The following is a 19,091-nucleotide window of genomic DNA, read 5'->3' on the forward strand; positions in this document are numbered from 1 at the left end:
GGTGCTAATGAAGCCCCCTGCACGCCCTTCCCGTTCCTGTTCTTTATCATTCACATTCAATTACTCAACTCTACATTCGGTGCCGTGAACTCGATGATGCTATCAGACGCAGCCATGTATGGAGAAAAAAAAACAAAAAACAACTCTTAACCCCCCGCTCTCTCATTTCGCTCTTTAATTGATTTTCTCCTCTTTACGACCGTCCTCTAGCCACCGCATTTGATCCTTGCTCTACCCTTACCTCTGCTTGCCCTTATTAAGTCTGAGTGTAAACCAAGGAGACTTTGTTTCCCAACAAAGATCTCCCATTAAGCCATTTTTCTTCAATGCAAGTTGTTAACTTTGATTTAGAAATGACAATGAACTGCTTAGATAAGTCTAATGAGCAGGCTAACAGGAGCCGGGTTAATAAAGCACAGGCCTTATTGTGAATTTATCCTGTGGTATTTCAGCTAATTGCATCAGTACCGGCGCATCGTGATGCCACACTCACCAGCACAATGCCTGAGAAGTACATACACATATATATATATATAGATATATATTTCTTTTGCATTCATACCAATCACAATTGCTTCTACTTTGCTTGTTTTTGATCCTCGAGTCACTGTCAGAGAAGCACCTAGAATACCGAGCTGCTTGAACATTTTTAATGTGAAGCTCGGCAGGAAATCCAGAGATTAATTATCCATATGATGTTACAGCATTTAAACTAAATCCGAACATCGAACTGACAAGAATTGACTGCTTAATGGAAATGTTGCTCTTAGTAGTGTAAATTAATCACCTGCTGTGTGTAGCATAAACCTTTTAGAAGGCTTTTTTCACTGTTATGACTGCAGAGTCGCACGTTCTAGAAACTACTCTAAAAGGGCTAAGTTTTTAATTGCCTCACACTTCCAGGCTGAAAGAAGTCGAGCAGCCATAAAGTTGCCACGGGAAGAAGTTTACTTTGGACAATTAAGCCAACTTAGAAACAGTAACTTCTATAAGTCAAGAAGCAATTTTGAAATACTACTTTCAAAACTAGTTGGGGTTTGTTGACCCAGACGAGGAGTTTCAAGATATTCCTGCTAATCACAGTTAAATATAAACAGCTTGAAATATAATTAAAGGTCTTACTTTTTATTTTTCTCTTGCTAACCTATTAGATTTTTGATGCTAGGCCACCAGGGTTTCTTGCTAGCTAGAAGCTAACAGAGTTAAGAACTGGTCTGACTATTAATTTAAGAGATATTTCAGATTTCTTTTAGAACATAGTAGTCCACTAAAAAATAAATTACAACCGGACAAAACAACTTGTTCAGTATTAAATGTCACCAAAAAATATCAAAGTGTTGTAAAGCAAGACACTGGAATTGAGGTTGCGTCCTCTGAGCTTCAGCCTTGACTCGGGGTAGCCTAAAGCAGCTTCTTAGATGATCTAGGTGCCCGCAAGGAGACTTTAGACACTTTAAAGTCAGGAAGTATTTTAAAATCTATTCTTTGATGAACTGAAGGCTGGTGGATTTCTGGACAGCACAGGAATGAGACTCTTGATTCAGTAAAGACAAAGAGATGTATTTTTAACTGGTCTTAGACGTGACATTGAGGTAGGATAAAATCTATTTTGAAGTAGATTACAGTAAGAAAGGGAGGTAGAGATTGTATTTCTGGAAAAAAAGCTTTATTTTTTTTTGCAGGACAGAATTGATTTATTTGAAGAATTGAACCCTGAGTCTATGAGAACTACACTTTTTGAGAATGTGAGTTGATAGAGATGCTGTTTGAGCTAAAAATTGTAATCCAATATCTTTCAATAGAATCAAAAACAATTTAAACACCATGATATAATTAAGACAATGTCAGGCAAATTTGACATCAGTAGAGCAGTGAAAGACTACACCTTATTTCCTCAGCATCGAACCAAATGGAACCAGGTGTTGAGAAGAGAACAAAAAAGAAGAGGTGCTACAATTGTGCCCTGAGGAACACCAAATCAAAAAATTCTCAAATAGAGAAAAAAGAATACTGTGGTGAACAGAATCGAATGCAGTCGCTGGAAAGATGTCCTTAAAAACATTTAAAAGTTCAACATAAACTAGACTGGAGAACCTCTAGAATAGAATCATCCTCCAAAAACAAGAGGAAGGGATGAAACGAAGTTGGTACTAAATAGAGACCAGATTAGTAAATCGGCAAATTGAGCTGGAGCAACTCTTATACTTTGACATGCGTTGCTGACTAATGTTTGAATTGTTTCTGGTTTTCTTACTCAAGGAGTGGAGGCTCCGTTTCACATTGTTGATCCGGTGAGTATAGGCGGTGTACAGCAGATATTACAAATCTTTAAACGCAGCGAAGAGAAAAAGGCTTATCCCACAGCAGCATTACCCCTTGTAGAACCATAGACATAAGCCGTGTGTCGTCTGAATGGAATTGAACACTGATGCCCACGCATGATTTGTCACTAGCATTAATTCCTCCAGCCCACATCTCGAGCCACTCATTTTCATAAATACCCCCTGTTCACTGTATAAAGGTATATATATATATGTATATATAAGTATATGTATCGTCTTCCAATCCATGGTGGTTTTCTTCCTTATCGTGTGTCTAATTCTCTTGTTTTATCTGTGCTTTTCATTCATTCCTTTCTCCTCATTGCAGCAGACTAATTTTTTTCCCTTTTCTCTCTCTCTCTCTCTCTCTCTCTCTCTCTCTCCATTTTTAACCATGGTGCCAAGTGGCAGACTCGGGATACGTTGATCCGCATTTGTGACAGCGTCTGAGTGAATTAACGCAATGCTGCCACTGCGTGCAGACATCTAGGACATGCAGCAGAGGAAAAATAAATAAATAAAAATAAAAATCCAGCCCCCGTCCTGTCTATTGGACCGATAGCTTATCACACTCTGCTAAAGGAGAGCAAAGAAAGGTGGAAATGTACCCCGTCTGCAGTAACATGGAGTGCATATGGGCGTGAATATGAAAACATATTTTCAAACCTGAAGCTTCAGGCTACATTAATCCATTCTGAAATGAATTAATGGCCCATGTTACCTTTTTGTTCTCAATGTTACAAACTTACTGACTGACGATCTTTGAATCTTCAAAAACAAAGTTCTCTCTGACTTTAATTCTTAGACTGTTCTCAGTCCTGTTGGTTCTTCATTAGCTGGAGAAAGAAAAACAAAAAAACAAAAAAAAAACAGAACTAGATCTTAGCTAACATCTACCTGTGGAACAGGCAGAATTGATGTACAAACCGAGGTGATTATCGGAGCTGGCATTGAACACAGCATGCGGGATCAATACTGAAGTGCTGTATTGATCCTTATGGTAGCTGGTGATGAAGTAAAAAAGGCTTATTGTGCCAATTGGGAGATGAGCACAGCACAACAGTTCAGTGAGCAGATGGCTCTTTGCTCCGAGGTTGGGACTCCTGTGCAGTGAACGTTCGAAAAATTTCAAACCTTCGGCGCTTATTAGAAACTTAGCGTCAGTGTTTGGTGTGTTGCCCTATTCTTTACCTTTGTCTACGTTGTTATTAATACAGATTATGGGTGGGCGTGTGTCGTATCTTTTATAGTGAGAATGTTCCTTTAATGATAAGAATTTAGATTTATTGTTGTCACAATAATTTCCAATTGATGTTTTTAGAACCGCCCAAAACTGTCATTATTGTTGGGTTTCATAGTTTTACTATTTTCTCCACTGTCTGTTCAATGAAAGTATCAACAATTAACAACACATTTTTTTAAACACAGTTACAAATCACACTTCTGTATGAAATGGGAATGTTTTTCAAAAGAAGTATTTGTGTTTGTGGGGCTATAATTGCCGTGACACACAGTTACAGTCACATAGTTACCTAAGAAAGAGGTAATAAATACTTCTCATTGTTTTTACAATCATCCTACAGAATATTGTACTAAAACTTTAAGTCCATGTTACTGAAAGCTCTTTTGAAAAACTCATTCTTGAGCTTTTCTTGCTCAATTTTTAAGAACATCTATATTCAGAAGTCAATATCTCTACTGGAAACATTTTTTCTTCGACCAATATTTTTAAAAAAATGATCAATACAATATGCATACTTTGTGATTTATTTTAAGATCACATTTAAACAGTGTTGGTGGCACGTTTTTCTCCATGACTTCTCATACATAATTTATACTTTTTAGAAGGTGATTTTTTATTCTATTTTATTTTTTTTATCATGTTCAAGAATACCAACGAAAGCGGTTTGCTTTTCACGTTGATATTCTCCAATCGCATTTGCAGTTTCTGTTCCAGAGTATTTTCCAGACAAACAAGACAAAGTGAGCCCCACTGCTGGCTGCTTTTCTTTCTTTCTCAAAATCCGAAAAGAAAGTAAAACTAGAAAGAAAGTCCAATACTTGGCGAATCTGGTCAGGTCTGGTTTCTAGCATTCGCCCATATATACAGGAAGTGGCAGGTATGTGCCTGCAGCCTGCTGTCCTGTCCTATGATATGCTGTCACTCCACAGTTTTGGACTGCCTCTAACTTTTTCTGTCCATGTGTATAATGCATGCGTCTGCGTGTGCTTGTTTTCACTGTGCTGGTTTCACCAGGAGCGCTTCTTCCCCCAGCGTAGATCTACACTTCAGGTCTCCTCCACATCTGCACACGGGTAAACATCTCCGAGGTGACATTTCTTTCAAAGTCAACAAGCAAGGATAACAGGCTTGGATGTGTATATACACCACGCATATATACCGACCATACGGAAAACAACGTATAATTTAGGTTTCATATTAACATATGTTTTATAAAAAGACACATTGGAGGGGGTTTTTCTGTAATAATGGCTTTCCGAGGTCGGTGAGGTTTGGCCAAATATTTTTGATTTACTAATAATAAGAAAAGAATTGTAGAGAAATTTTTATTATTATTATTTTACACACATTTTCCTAGTATTTAGTGATTGTTTCCAAACTTTTCTTCGTCCATGTAGTCAAAAGTTTTTAATTTCTGTTTCATTAGACCACAGAACATGTCTTGAAAAGCTAAGATTTTCTATCTGAGTGCATATCCAAGCTATAATTCAGTTTGTTATCCTGCTTTTGGAGTCCTGGCCTCTTCCAGCCTGTGTTGATATACAACTCATCTCCCTGTTTGTTGCCACATTCATCCATCACCTTCACAAGGTCTTTTCGCTCTTGGTTGATAACGCGGGTTTCATTTCAAAACACATCGACAACTGTACATTTTACGCAAACGTCTGGTTCGAACTGTGCGCATTCCTCCCGATCGTCGCCGCCAAAATCAACAAAACACACACGTGGCCTTTTCTGCTCCGGACCCCTCTTAGCGCGACGGAATCAAGCCTCGCTAATCAGCGACGAGCGGTCGCTGCGCTGCCTGTGCTGTGATGCTGCACAGAGCTGAAAAGTGTGTGGGTGAACAAATTGATATGTTTATGTGTGCATTTGCGTGGAGTGGCGCTGTATGCGTCTGCGTTTTCACCTCGAGCTGAAGGATACATCAAAGCCCGCGCGCTTTACTCAAGCCCATTTAGCGTGCAATCGTGGCAGAAAGAGCCTTTTAGAGGTGTGCAAATATAGACGTAATTATGGAAATTACATGTGGTAACAGATACGTCCCCCATCGTTAGCGCTCAGGATTCATTCCAGGCTCCTAATGAGAAGTCAGCATAAAGTGTAGCAGACAGCAAGAAAGCTGCTGGCAGCTTGTTGTCTTTAAGCTTTGATGGCGGCACATAAGTGATAGAAAAAAAGAAAACTTTAAATGTTGACAGTACATAAAAAAATAAAATAAAAAAACCACACCAAAGACATTTCTGCCCCAGTACAGAGAATGTCCCGCTCTTCTCCCCTTCTATTTTTCCGTTGCCAGGCTTGTATGGTCTGAAAGCTTTGAATGAGAAATGCAAAGACAAAACAGAATAGCAGGCCAGACGGATAAATTTTTTTAAAAATTGTTTTATTTATGTTTGAAAACCTAAAAGCACTCTGATTTGAAAAGAGACCGTTTGCTCCGTCTTATTAGCGTCCAAACATTAAAGCGTACATGTCAAACTCCTCTTTAGCAGTAACCCTTTTCATTGACACTCATATTCCCGGGATATTCATTTGTCACAAACACGATGCAGAGGAGTGGCCATTAAAATGTCTCCAGTTTTCTAGTTAGCGTCCCGTGAGCGGGAAGCAAAGAGCCTATCACTTTGCCCTTTTATCTTCGAACGGCTCTCAAATGGAGTGGAGACATTCAATTTAAACTCTGGGGTCTGGTGGAAGCCAGTGACTTCCATTAACTCTGTCCCTCTGAGGTAGTTGGCGGGGTACAGCATCAAAGAACTTTAATTATCCCGCACTGCAATGTCGGAGACAAAGTGATGCATCTGAGGCAGGGGAGGAAAAAAAAAACAAAAAAAAACAAAAGCGAAGCCATAAAGCCTGAAATGTGAAAAAATGGAGGACAGGTATGGAATTGAAGGGAGGGAAATGTAAAAAGGCTCTAATGATAGCAGATTTGCTTTATGTTTCTCCTTTTAGTGGGATCCTCAAGTTTTAAATTGGTATCCTGTTTCCATTATCTGCTTTTTGATTGGATTGTGGAGCCCTGCTGAGGTGGAGCCACTAAAAATCATGGACAGATCTGGTCATTTAATTTGTTTTGTCCTTACCAGGGGAAGCATTCATGCACACAAACGGGAGCACATCACAGTAAAAGGGTAGACTGAAGAGTGATTGTGCCCTGGAAAACTATTATTATTCTTTTACATTTGTCCTCTTTATTAGATACTCCTACCTGCTTGAGGGTAAGAACTCATTTTGGGTTCAAAACTGCTTTAGTTCTTCATGGCATTGACTCAACATAGTGTTCAAAAAGCTCCCAGGAGATTTTGGTCAACATAGACATGATGGGACAACATAGACATTGTTCCTGTTGATTTGGTGGCGGCATATCCATTAGCCCATAACCCCGTTTCCACTCCATTCCTTTCAGAAATGATCTAAAAAATTGAGATTTGTTGACTGTGTCGGAGAACTGAAATTCAAGAAACCAGTTTCAGAAATGTTGAGCTTTCTTACAAGATGCATTATCCTGCTGGAATTAGCCAATCGAAGATGATGCACTTTGAATATCAGGCGATAGACATGTTTAGCAGCAACTGGTACTAATAGACTTAAAGTACGCCTCCACCACCATCACCAGCAGGCTGAACATTGATTTTACGCAGAAGGGAGAGACGCTTTTGGCATTTGTGCTAAACTAATTTGAGACCCGCCAAATCAAGCAAAGATTATAGTGAACTTGAGCAAATTGTAGCCACAGTTTCCTATTTATAGTTGTCTGAACTGCCCTACGGAAGCTGAGAGCGGATATTTTCCACATGTACTTTTTCTCGTCATAAGAAGTTAATTCCCCATTTTCCACAAAGTGTTTTTCGTTATGATTTTCTCAAGATTACGAGTTAGGGGCTGTGCTGTGGTGGCACAGGGGTTAAGCACAACCCACATAAGGAGGCCTTAGTCCTCGACATGGCTGTCCCAGGTTCGATTCCCGGTCTGGCGACCTTTGCCGCATGTCTTCCCCCTTCTCTCATTACCCACTTTCCTGTCAATTAACTATCAAATAAAGGCCACGAGAGCCAATAAAACCTTTAAAAAATCTCTTGATGGTTTTAAAAGCATTTGACAAGTTGTGTATTCAGAGATGGTGAATACACAGTAGGTGTTGTTATTGATCCACTATTCTTCTTTATGAATATTACAAAATATTTTAAAACTTCTTACACCAACAGTCACGTTGAGTTAAAAGTCACTTGCCCCCCATTTTGTTTCTATTCTGACACCTGGTTTGAACAACAAGCTGATGGTACGTCTAGAGGCCAAAATGCATTGAGTTTGGGTGATTGGGTGTTGAAGAGTATACTTACAAAAGTAGCCAGTGAGAGTAAATGAAGAAAGAAAATGGCCCTCTTTTCTATTCTGCTCTTTTAGTGGGCCAGCCAAGAATGATAGTGGCACTGTCATTCAAACGGAAAGGTGGAGTGGAGGGTGGACCTGTGGGAGCTTGCCGGTAAAGGTCAGGGACGGGGAGATGGCTCTGACTCAAGGACATAATTGGTAAGGTAGAGAGCCTGTCCAACTCACACCCAGGCACACCAAAGGTATCAGATGGGTTGCCGGCATACAGGGAATTCCAGCCGTCCGTAAAAAATCAGCCCCCGTCTAAATGAAACCAAAAAGTTTACCGTCGCTCCCAATATTTGCTCTGCATTTTCTCGCTCCTTCTGCAACTCCCAAAGATCCCTACGGCAGCAATTTTGGTAGTTTCCCTCTCTCTCTCTCTCTTTTTTTTTTTTTGTCCTTCTCGTCACATTTCTTTTCCCCGTCTTCTCGCCCCCACTCCTCATTGCTTTTCGTATCCAAATCAGTTTTTGTGCTTCCTGTCAGCAACATTTCTCTGTTGTCATCAAGACCTTATGGAAAGTGATTCTCCTCTTTCTTTCTCTTACTTGCTTCCCTGCCGTCTCCATCCTGGAGTTTCTGCAGACACTCAGCGACCTGATGGTCTGTCTAAATACGGTTGGTTTCGAGTGGTAGTTTTAAACTAGTGGACACTATTAAGGGTCGCCACCAAGTGCCTAAAAGGTGGTTTATAGGTGAGTGGGTAATATTAACGCTCATGCTTGATTAAATCATTTGTCTGCATCAAACTCTATGCTGTTTTTTTTTCTGGTTCCTCCCAAGTGACGCGGCAGTGAAAAGCTTCAGAAAAGCCTTCATGCATTAATACTTCTGACCCTTATTAGATGTTTACTATCAAACTGCAAAACTGAAAAAACTCAAGGTTCAAGGACGATTCCAATAACAACATCTCCTTAATGCTTGTAGCGCTGCATGTGGTACATAGGAGGGCTTGTATTAGAAGCCTTATAATTAGCCCTAATGCCTACTTTAATGTGTCTCCTAGATGCCAGAGCACAGAAAAAGGGAGGAGGTAGAGAGTGATTAGGGTTAAGGGCACTGTGTTAGATGCCTATCATTAAAGAGTATTAAAATCTTCTAATAGAATTATAAAGCGCCCTCGGGCAGCGGACATGGTTGGGTAGGAGGCAGTGCAGAGGAAAGAAGCGATGTACGCTAGGAGGCCGGGTTTGCTTTGGCGAGGCGTGGAGTATTGCTCAGTCAAACAATCCCCAGCCATTCATTCAATGTGACGGCTGTAAGTGGTCGTAAGTGAGGCAATAGCCAGACCCTCATTGGCTAGTACTTAGAGATCGCTCACTTAGGCTTTGCACAAGTTTGCACACTGTCAGCAGCATGGATCGGTATAGGCTGTTTTTTTTGTTGTTGTTGTTTTTTTGCTCCCAAAGGGTGTGTTAATGGGTCCCTCCTTTTGTGGAGTTTTGTTTAACTAATGTATTGATCTGCCATAACATTATGACCACCTAAGCGTAAGTACGGCAGAGTAAAATCAGTAAAATCTGCTTTCATATGATATATATTTTTACTACCTGGGGCGACTGTGAGTCTGTAGGTAGTTTGTCGTCTTACAATCTCTTAAGTTGTGGGTTCGATTCCAGCTTCCCTTCGACACACGTTGATGTGTCTCTCGGCAACTCACTTAACTGTCAGTGTATGAATGGCTGTGCATTAGTGAGTACGATTGGATGAATGTGGCTATAGTGTGAAATATATTTGGATTGCGCTAAGTAAATTTAGTCCATTTACACTTTACATTTTCAAAGATCCATCAAATTCTCCTATGCAGCAACTTCACCGGAATTTCTCATCTAGATCCACAGTTGGATCTGGAAACTGTTTCCAGAATGTCATTTAGTGTCTTAACGTGTTTTCCATCCAGATCACTTGGTTCTATAAAGCTGATGAGAAGTAAGCGCAGTTTAAGTTTACACTTCAGTTCTTAAGGTTTAATGAATCCATGTGGGCTCTGGATGCCACAGGCTACCATTAGTTGCTTGTCTTCTACTTAATATTTGGTTGTTGGTCATTAGGCTGTGGTTTATTGATGTAAGGTCGAGTTTCTTTTGCTGTGAGGAAATATGAATCAACCTATCCATTCATTTTCTATCCCTATTTAATCCTCGTCGGGTTGTTATTTAGGAAATCGTTTACACATTGAAGTGAGATTTGTATCATTAATCTGCACACGGTAACTGTGCTTTCCAATTTATAAGTATTTCTTAATGCTTTCATTGACCAAACTGTGGAGAAAACAAGAAAACCAACATTAATTGAAACTTATTGCTAGAACAATAAATCAGAATTATCATGATAAGAAATGTATCACGATAAACGATTCGATAAATACCCACCCCTCAGTGGTGAATAGACAAGAATCATACGCCGATTGATCACAGTACAGGCACGGACATGCAGACCCACTTTCTCACCTAAGATCAATTTAAATTGGACATTTCACCTGGCAACCATGTTTTGTGTTGGGGTGATGAGAGAATTAACCAAGTCCCCTTAGTTGAGGCCACTGTGGAGGCCTAAACTGGAATATCGTATCTAATTCTTGTCTTTGCATCTTCCTTTTCACTGTCTGTCTCTTCCACCATCTACAGCAAAAGCAAGATATATGGAAAAGCAGAAATAAGCCGGTCTTTTAGTTGGCCCCTCCCTGGCTGTCACCTTTCCCGTGGGAACTCTTTGGGTATTCTTTGCAAGAGCAAAAATGTTTTATTGATTTATTGACAGTGTGAGAGCGGTCTATTTATCCCACGTCTCTGGGAGAAATATGAGTGTCGTTGATGTGTTCTGGCTGAATAATCCCGGTATTAGTCGAAGTCAAGGAGTGTCAGGATGAGGTGATTGGACTGTTTTGGGGCAGGCGGGGTCTGTTATAGAAGTGGCGTCTAAAGGAGGCACCAGGAATCTAAAAATATACACACGATGACGGGGCAGGTTTTACCATGGGTTATCCATAAACCCCAACCGTTTTCAAGATTAATTGAATTTTAAGAACCTCCTAATGAGATGTATTATGGTGCTTCTTTAATGAAAACAGCAGTAGTAGATTAGTGCTAACATATCCAATTAAAGAGCTGGTGATGAGAGAAGCAATCCATAACGTTTCGGTTTCCTCCCTGATAAGTGCGATAGCTTTGCATGCAAAGAGAAATGACCCTTAGCGCTACAGCCAAGACGCTAATATCGACTTTGCTTCTTCCTCCGTCCTCAAATATCAGCCCAGAGGCGTGCCCCGAAACGTCGCAGCACAAAAACAGCAAGTCTGTAAGAAATAAAAAGAAAGAAATTAGGAATAATGATTGCATCACCTTTTTTTCTTTTTTTTTTTTTTTTTTAATAACACTCTTAATTAAAATCGCATTTTGTGGAAAGTTGCTTGGAAAGAGCACGAGATAAGGGCAGAAAACAGTCCTCTTTAGAGTTTGTTTGTTAATCTAATCTCTCCCGCTTGGTTTCGCGAGCTCAGATAGCTAATAAATCTTTCATTAGAATTTGAGCGGCTGGAACAACCCACAGAGTAGACGGGCTAAAACCGGGGATATTTCAAATTTGACTAATGCTCTTTTTTTTGTGTGTGTGTGTGTGTGTACCGCTAATTCTGGCACGAATTACTCCTCATGAGTAGCAGATCTGGGTTTTCTTTTTAAATTATTATTACTATTTTTACTCATTCTTACATACAAACACAGCTGGCCAGAAGGAGCGGGGTGGTTAGTCACGGCAGCCATGTGCAGAGAGAGCATTTGCACTGGAGAAAGTGGCTGTGCTTAATGGGATGTGAGGCTTCATATGTTCCCATCCCTCTTCTTCTGCCAGACAAGCACATTAACAGTTTATTTCCAAACATTAGCCCTCTCACTCCTGCCCCCTTTAGTCACTGTATTAATGGGACGTCGCCACTCTGGACCCGGCGTTTCGCCACAATAAAGCACTCTAAACCACTCATTAGTGAAGTAATCTGCATAGCACAGAGTAAATATTTGCCTGGGGATGTTTGAGAAAGACCCTCAGCCATGAGAAAAAAAAATAAAAAATTGTGCTTTACGGCTTAAATCCATTCAGAAAACTCAATACGCAGTCATGCTCATGAATACATGAGCACCTGCACATATGATGTGGTCTTTATCTTAACCGCAACAACGCTTATTTATGAGGGTGCGACTGTTGGGTGTCAGGATAAAGAAGTTTAGCCCTGCTTGCTGACAGGCTCCTTCTGGCACGCTTGATGGAACAAATTGAAATTTTAACCTGATCAAGGTAACGTGAAATTTGGCGGAGCGAAACACAACCCCGCTCTCAGCCCGGCTTTGATGTTTTCACTTTATTCCGATGTTTGATGACGGGGCGGCTTGTTGGGTAGATGAATGCGCATGTTGTGTTGTAACGCAAAGAAAAAAAATAAAATAAAAAACCTCCCAGTCTGATCTTTGATCTGCATTTCCGTCTTTGACACCTTTTCGTATTAAAAATGCAATTGCAGTAATATAGTTGTTTTTTGTTTTTTTTAGTTAAAGCAGAATCCAGTTCGCGGTAATCAGTCTAATCTGAGTTTTTCTTTTTGTGGTGATTTTACAGTAACAGTCACACTGCTAGTCTTCTCCCAAATGGCCTACTTACTCTGCTGTACACTTTCTAAAAGATAATGGTGTCACTACAAATGAAATTGCAGTTAAAAATAGTTAAAATTAAACTCTTTGTGTTCCTTATGAAGCCGTTTGTGTATTTTGTACTTGCACTGAACAAAAATAGAGCATTAAAATATAGAAGATAGTGAGATTGAATTGCTGTATTATCATAACTATAATGTAATCCAGAATATTTCTAGTTATTTTAATTATGATAAACAAAAACACCTTGTGATAAAAGGTGACAGAACCTTGGTCAGTACTCTGACAGTCACTTCATTTAATATATGAGTTACCTTTACAAAATACTCATGAGATCGATTAGTCTGTCAATTTGAGCCATATAAATTTTTTAAAGTTGGTAAGGAGAGAAATTAATTTAATTTAATTGAAGCTGAAAGAGAGACTGATCTAAATCACCGTTGAATTTTAAATTGAACATTAAAAATGTCATCCGTTTCTTATCTTTGACGTAACTTGGGCAGGCTAACAAGCTGATGTTGGCTAAAGCTAGCTAAAAGCTAGCATTCCATAAATGGGCTAATCCAGTATTTTCTAAGACTCTTAACAGTAAAATAAACTCCAGAAATTGCTAAATTGTTATTGTGAAATAATATACCATGGCTTTATCCAATAAAGCCATGGTATAAACATATTTCATATTTGTTCATTCTCTTAATTTCCATGCATATGAACTGCTCTGATTGGTAGCAACCGAGAGAAGACTGTGATATTGTGTGGAAAACTAGATATTGGATCTAGAAAACATTGTTTTACAATATATATATATATATATATATATATATATATATATATATATATATATATATATATATATATATATATATATATTAAATATTCAAACAAAACATCTGAGCATATGCACCCAGGAAGTTGTCAAATGCTTTGGACCTGACATTTCATTTGCTTATCCACTACCTTGGACTTCATGCACAGGAGACTGAAAGCAGACAAGCCATCAGACATAATTGTCTTTCCTCTGGGCTTGTACAGGAAATATTTTAAAATGCAAGATCTTCTTCACTTTTTCAATAAAATTATCTGTAAGGGTTTCTGACCAGACTCATGAGTTGTTAGTGTTTCTTTTTATCACCGCAGCTTGTTGTGGCAGGAGCTGCAGAGTTATTTAAGTCTCTCTTATTTTATGTTTCAGCATGAATGAAACTTTAAAACAGAACTCTACAAGCTCTGTATGTCTCTAGCTTTAGAAAAGCACTGATCTAATATTAATATCTGTATCTGTCTCAATATTGAGTAAAGAACTCTAGATTGGATATCTGTGACAATGTGCTGATCCATGAGGGCGAATCTATTCAGTCTACTGAATGCTTTGTCCTTTTAGCTACGTCATGCTTTATTTATTTTATATTCTATTTATAAATCCAAATTGCACTTCCTAAACCATTTGCAGTTTATATTTTACATGTTTGTCAAAGGCAGCCAACCTATTGTTTTGCTCAGTTTCATTTTCTTTCTTTATTTTACATTTTCTGTTTTTACATGTTTGAGCAAGCTTTTGGACCTATTGGTGTATTTAAATGTTGTGTACTGGTACACCATTCTCAAATAAGTTCAGTAATCATCGCAAGGCTCAGCAGTGGCTCAGGTGATAGAGCAGGTGGCCCTGAACCCCAGAGGTTCCTGGTTTGAATCCCGTTCCTCCTTGCATCCGGAAGGGCATTCACGGTAAAACATCTGCCAAGTTTGTGTGCGCGCAGCTGTGGAGTGGTGGAGGCTGCTGTGCTGTGGCACTGGCAACCCCACGGAGGGAAGTGCCAAAAGGACAACATCATCGTATCAATTAACAACACACACTCGCACTTTATCCCCCCCCCAGCCAACTCCCCACTACTCTGATCAGTGGCACTGGTTCACTGGGCAGCCAAGGGGGCAGGACAGGAGGATGAGCTCCAGATTGGAGCATGCAAATGTTACATAATGGCTGCTGCTGCTGTAGTGCAGAGTTTACTCATAATGTTAAGCGATTAAACAAAAACTATTGAAGTAAAAATAACAACAATATAGCTGTAGAAAAATCTGACTCTTTTTCTTTCCACCAATGTGAGTTAAATTTCTTAGAAAAAAAAAAAAAATCTTAATCAACCTTGGTCTGTATTCATGAACATTTAGCATTTAAACTTAATCTTCATATCTAAGATTTTGTGATTTGTGTATATATACTCAGGGACACACACACTTTTAATAGCTTTATTGATACACAAGGTAATTTGAAATGCTAGAAAATGTAATAAAAAGGAAGCAAGCTTGAAACAACCTGTAAACAAACATATTTTTAGTCCTGGTTTAAAAGTAACACCAGTTTCTGAACAGTTTGGGTTTTCAATCCACCAAATCCTAATCCAAGCCTGTTTTTCATCTCCTTCCCTGTTTGTACAGTATGCATTAAGCCCAAAATTGTTGACACCCCTCGAAGATTTAGATTTAAACTGATCCTTTGATTTGACCAACTCATTTTTCTGAGAAGAAGTGATATTAACATTTTGCAGTGACCCAGTCAGAGTCCTGACTTAAATCTGACAGATAATCTGTTAGGGTGATGGAAAAGAGACCTTCTAACCTCAAAAACTTGCAGCTCAATCATCATAATAGAAGTGAACAGATGTGCAAATCTGGTCAGTATTTATCAAAGGGTGTTGTAGTGGTAGCAAAAATTTCTCCATCAGATGTAAATAAAACTGAACATGTTAAAACAATCTAAATATTGTCTCTTGTTATGTCGTCTTACTAAATTTTGAGAATTGTTGGCGGTACGAATAATTTTGGACTTCCATGTATATCCTTTTGTTCGACTGACTTTTGATTGACGAGCGCGACTATACCGTCTTACTTGAACAATTTCTCAAACTCATGATGAAAACCTGCCAGTCACTTAGTCTGCCATAACCTAGAAATTCACACTTGGCACTCAACGCCTACCATCTAGCCTATTGGGCTTTGGAGAAACTGCTGTGCTGGGTTTGACAGATACCAGGTTCTAGGTAGGATAAATGCTTTATTTAATTATTTTGAGTCATATTTTGGGTCAGGCTGACGGACCCGAGGCTACCATACAATATGACTACATCCAGTTGGCAAGACGGGTGAAGTGTCTTGCCTAAGCACACAAAGACTTAGACGGACAGAGTTGGGGTTCAAACCGGCAACCTATCTTTTACAGGACAAACGTCTCTTTCCTGTCGCCCCAGGAAAGTGTACGATGTTCTCGGTTTCTCTGTGGACGAGTGATGGGTTTGAAAGAGGTGCAGTGGAAATTTCCAATCAGTTTCTTTGCATATTCTTCGAGCAAATCATTACGTTGCAGATCACACTCTGTATCTTATTATCCTACCCCTGCAGCATGTGACTTCATCTGAAGGTGAGCAGTGTTTCTGCATACAATGCAAAGCACATTTGTTTACGGTTCCAAACGGGAGACAGTAGATGTGTTATTGAACCTCTTTTTATTAAGTCCAGTAACCGACATGCAATTCAATAATAGCGGCCGCACGTATCCGAAGGTGAGCCTACAGCAAGATCCCAGGCATATTTATTGCTATGTTAGCGTGACATGTTCAGCTGTTCAGCTATTCAGGTCCCCATTTGCCAAAGTGAAACATCTCCCTATCAGTATTCACATCCAACGCCACTGTAAGATGAAGTCGGATCTTGAAAGCCATTGTATGACTGAGGCACCCAGCGCATTATTGGCGTGGCCCACCGATTGATGTTTTCCCTTTGATAAAGCTAGCGCTCCTGCCTGGGCTACACAATGGGACAGATCCCCTTATCTCTCCGTTGCACTTAGCATTCACACTCTTTTAAAGTTGATAGTGTTTCTGCAGTTAGGTCTGTACAGGGAAAGTAAAGTTTTTAACAAATAATAATGGAATGGAGTCTAATTTTATCTTTTTAAACAAGTTTAACGCCTCTGCTATCACTATGTTCTTTAGTATGGGCAAAAAATAACCACACAACTAAGTTTCTTGTATTTATTTACACCATCTGAGCCAAGGTTTGTTTAAGCCCTTCATAACTTGTTCAAATTTTCTGACGTTCACTTTAAATTTCTTATCAATCCCGCTAAGTGCATCTTCAAAAACATTAATTTGGGAAATGCTGGTGGTGTTGGATGAAGGTCTGTGAGGAATTGAAAGAAAGAGATAAGTTAGAGACACCTTAGTTTTTAGTCTGAAATACATCAGATCTTGGAAATTTTATTTGACATCTTTTAATTTTAGATGATATTAGTTTTCATCTGGGTGGATGGGCTGAAAAAGGAAGTTGCAAATGTTTCTTTTTGCTTGGAAATTAATATTTTACAGCAACATTTAAACTGACTGACTATTATTTTAGCTTTTCCAGTGAAAATTGAGTTGCTTTGATTTAGCTATCTTCACCAATTGCATTCTGGATTTAAAAGGTCTATATTTTTAACTAGAATTATTACTTGCACTCTACTTCAGTAGCCACTGTTAGCCATTTATAGAAATGAAAAACTTAGCTCCCTAATAAAAGCCTGGAGCTAGCATTGCACTGCTGTTTTTTCTTCATGCTAGCATAGTATTAGCAGTGCTACGATTCTCAAATATCCACCCTGTGAATTGTTTTAATACTGAATTTTGCAGAAAATATTACTTCTTCATAGCTCAGTTTTCACCTTACCTGTGTAGATTTAAGTAGGAGAGATCTTTACGTTGCCTTTTTTGGATCTTGTATGTCAAACACATATTTTTGTTATCTAGCTAAATAAGGCTAAATACATTTCACACTACATTGTGCAGACTCTCTGTTTGTGCTTATGAGAATTTGCTCACATTCCATGTTTCAGGAAGCATCATGATAAGATATATTTTCTAATTATTTCACCAAATTATTATTTGACCACTTATGGGAAACTTGCAACATAGAAAGGGCCAACCAACCATTTAATATGAAAAATGTTTTCAAAATCAAGCCTTGGCACCACAGGCCTGACACAACAGAAGACCTGATCGCAATTGACACAAATCTCAAAGAAATGACAGAACTGATATAGTTTCATAAGTTTACTTTCTACCAATTAAGATCCAGATTCAGTGCATTTTTATTAACTGACCATCAGTTCCAGCTTTTTGGACTCAAATTGAGCTTTTATGAAAGGCTCTTGAATTTGTTTTCTATGGGGACTCCAGAGTTTTAGCATTGACTTTTGACTTTTTCAAGAAAGATTTAAGTGTATTTTGCAAAACAATATTTTTTTAACACATACTTTATGCAATATTTATCGGCTTGGACCTAAATTTAAATCTCCTCATTTCTGAATCATATGATTCATATTCAGAGAAAGATCGCTTCAGTAAACCATGTCAATTAGTCAGTTCATTTTAGTATTCCACCATATTTCTTAGTTATCAAATTTCTCTGTTTATTTGTGTGGAGCTGTGTGACGTCATCTCTGCTTATGGGTCAGAGGAAGTTTAAGAAAAGAGAAAATAGATAGGCGCACGTCACTCGTTAAACCCTTACACATGAAGAGGAATTTAAATTGCATTAATTTTCATGCTTAAACACAACAGAAGCAACAACATGGAGGACCTATTGGCTTAGCTTTTAATTAGGCCAGCACTTAGAAGCACTGAGGGGCCGGCATGTTCCATCCGGCTGCCCTCCAAAACTCCCTCAGGCCCTCTCAAGCTCACTCTAGGCAAATTCAGCTAAGCCTTGGCCTCTGATCAGGGTAAACATTGGAGGGTAAACAACACACACACTTCCCCGCCCGCTCGTCCCATGTTCTCTGTGGATGCACACTGGCTCCCAGCATGTGCTCACTTGGCGCCTTTGTCTCATCTTCAGTCGGGCTGGCATATGCCGTCCTGCCTATTACCAATCCGTGACGCTTGCTAGTGGATTCTGTTAATTACTGCTTTCTGGAAAACCCTTTACCCTCTGCTTGTCCCCTTCCGTCCTGTTTGTATTGACCACATCTTCTCCCTGTTTATTTGTAGGGAGCCCTTTTGGGGGCAGTAGCCTTTTAAGCATGTATCTATATTGTTTTTCTCCCCTCTCTTCCTGCACCTCCACCAAAGCCATTCTGCCCCGTTTCTGATAAGGGATTGGAAACAGATAACAAAAGAGGTTGCGCGGCGGCGACCTCTCAGTGGCTTTTGTGGCTAAATCACTGCCAGGAGATGGATTGCGCCCCTGCACAATTTTCCACTCTGGGTTTAGGTCACCATTGGGTATTGTTTCAGCCTCAGTGTCCTTGGCGCGTCGGGGAAGAACGACCAACACGAGTCCGCCAGAGACTCCGGTCAATGGTGGATGAAGAGCGGTTTGGAGGAGAAGAATGGAGAGGACGGAATAGAGGTGAATTGAGGAGAGGAAGGACATTAATTATAAGGTTGACACCATCAATAGAGGGGTGAAGTCAAACCACCTGCCAGAGGGAATTGGAGAAGAGCAGCTTTAAAGGCGCCATTCCAATATCGG

At 39.4% G+C, this 19,091-nt stretch overlaps 1 protein-coding gene across 13 annotated transcripts in view; it reads left to right on the forward strand.

The window, feature by feature from the left end:
- Positions 1 to 19,091, forward strand: part of nrxn3b (neurexin 3b) — a 533,834-nt gene that overhangs the window by 397,116 nt on the left and 117,627 nt on the right. The gene's annotated exons all lie outside the window — the stretch shown is intronic.

Source organism: Gambusia affinis, linkage group LG22, assembly GCF_019740435.1.
Source record: "Gambusia affinis linkage group LG22, SWU_Gaff_1.0, whole genome shotgun sequence".
Lineage (NCBI taxonomy): Eukaryota > Metazoa > Chordata > Actinopteri > Cyprinodontiformes > Poeciliidae > Gambusia > Gambusia affinis.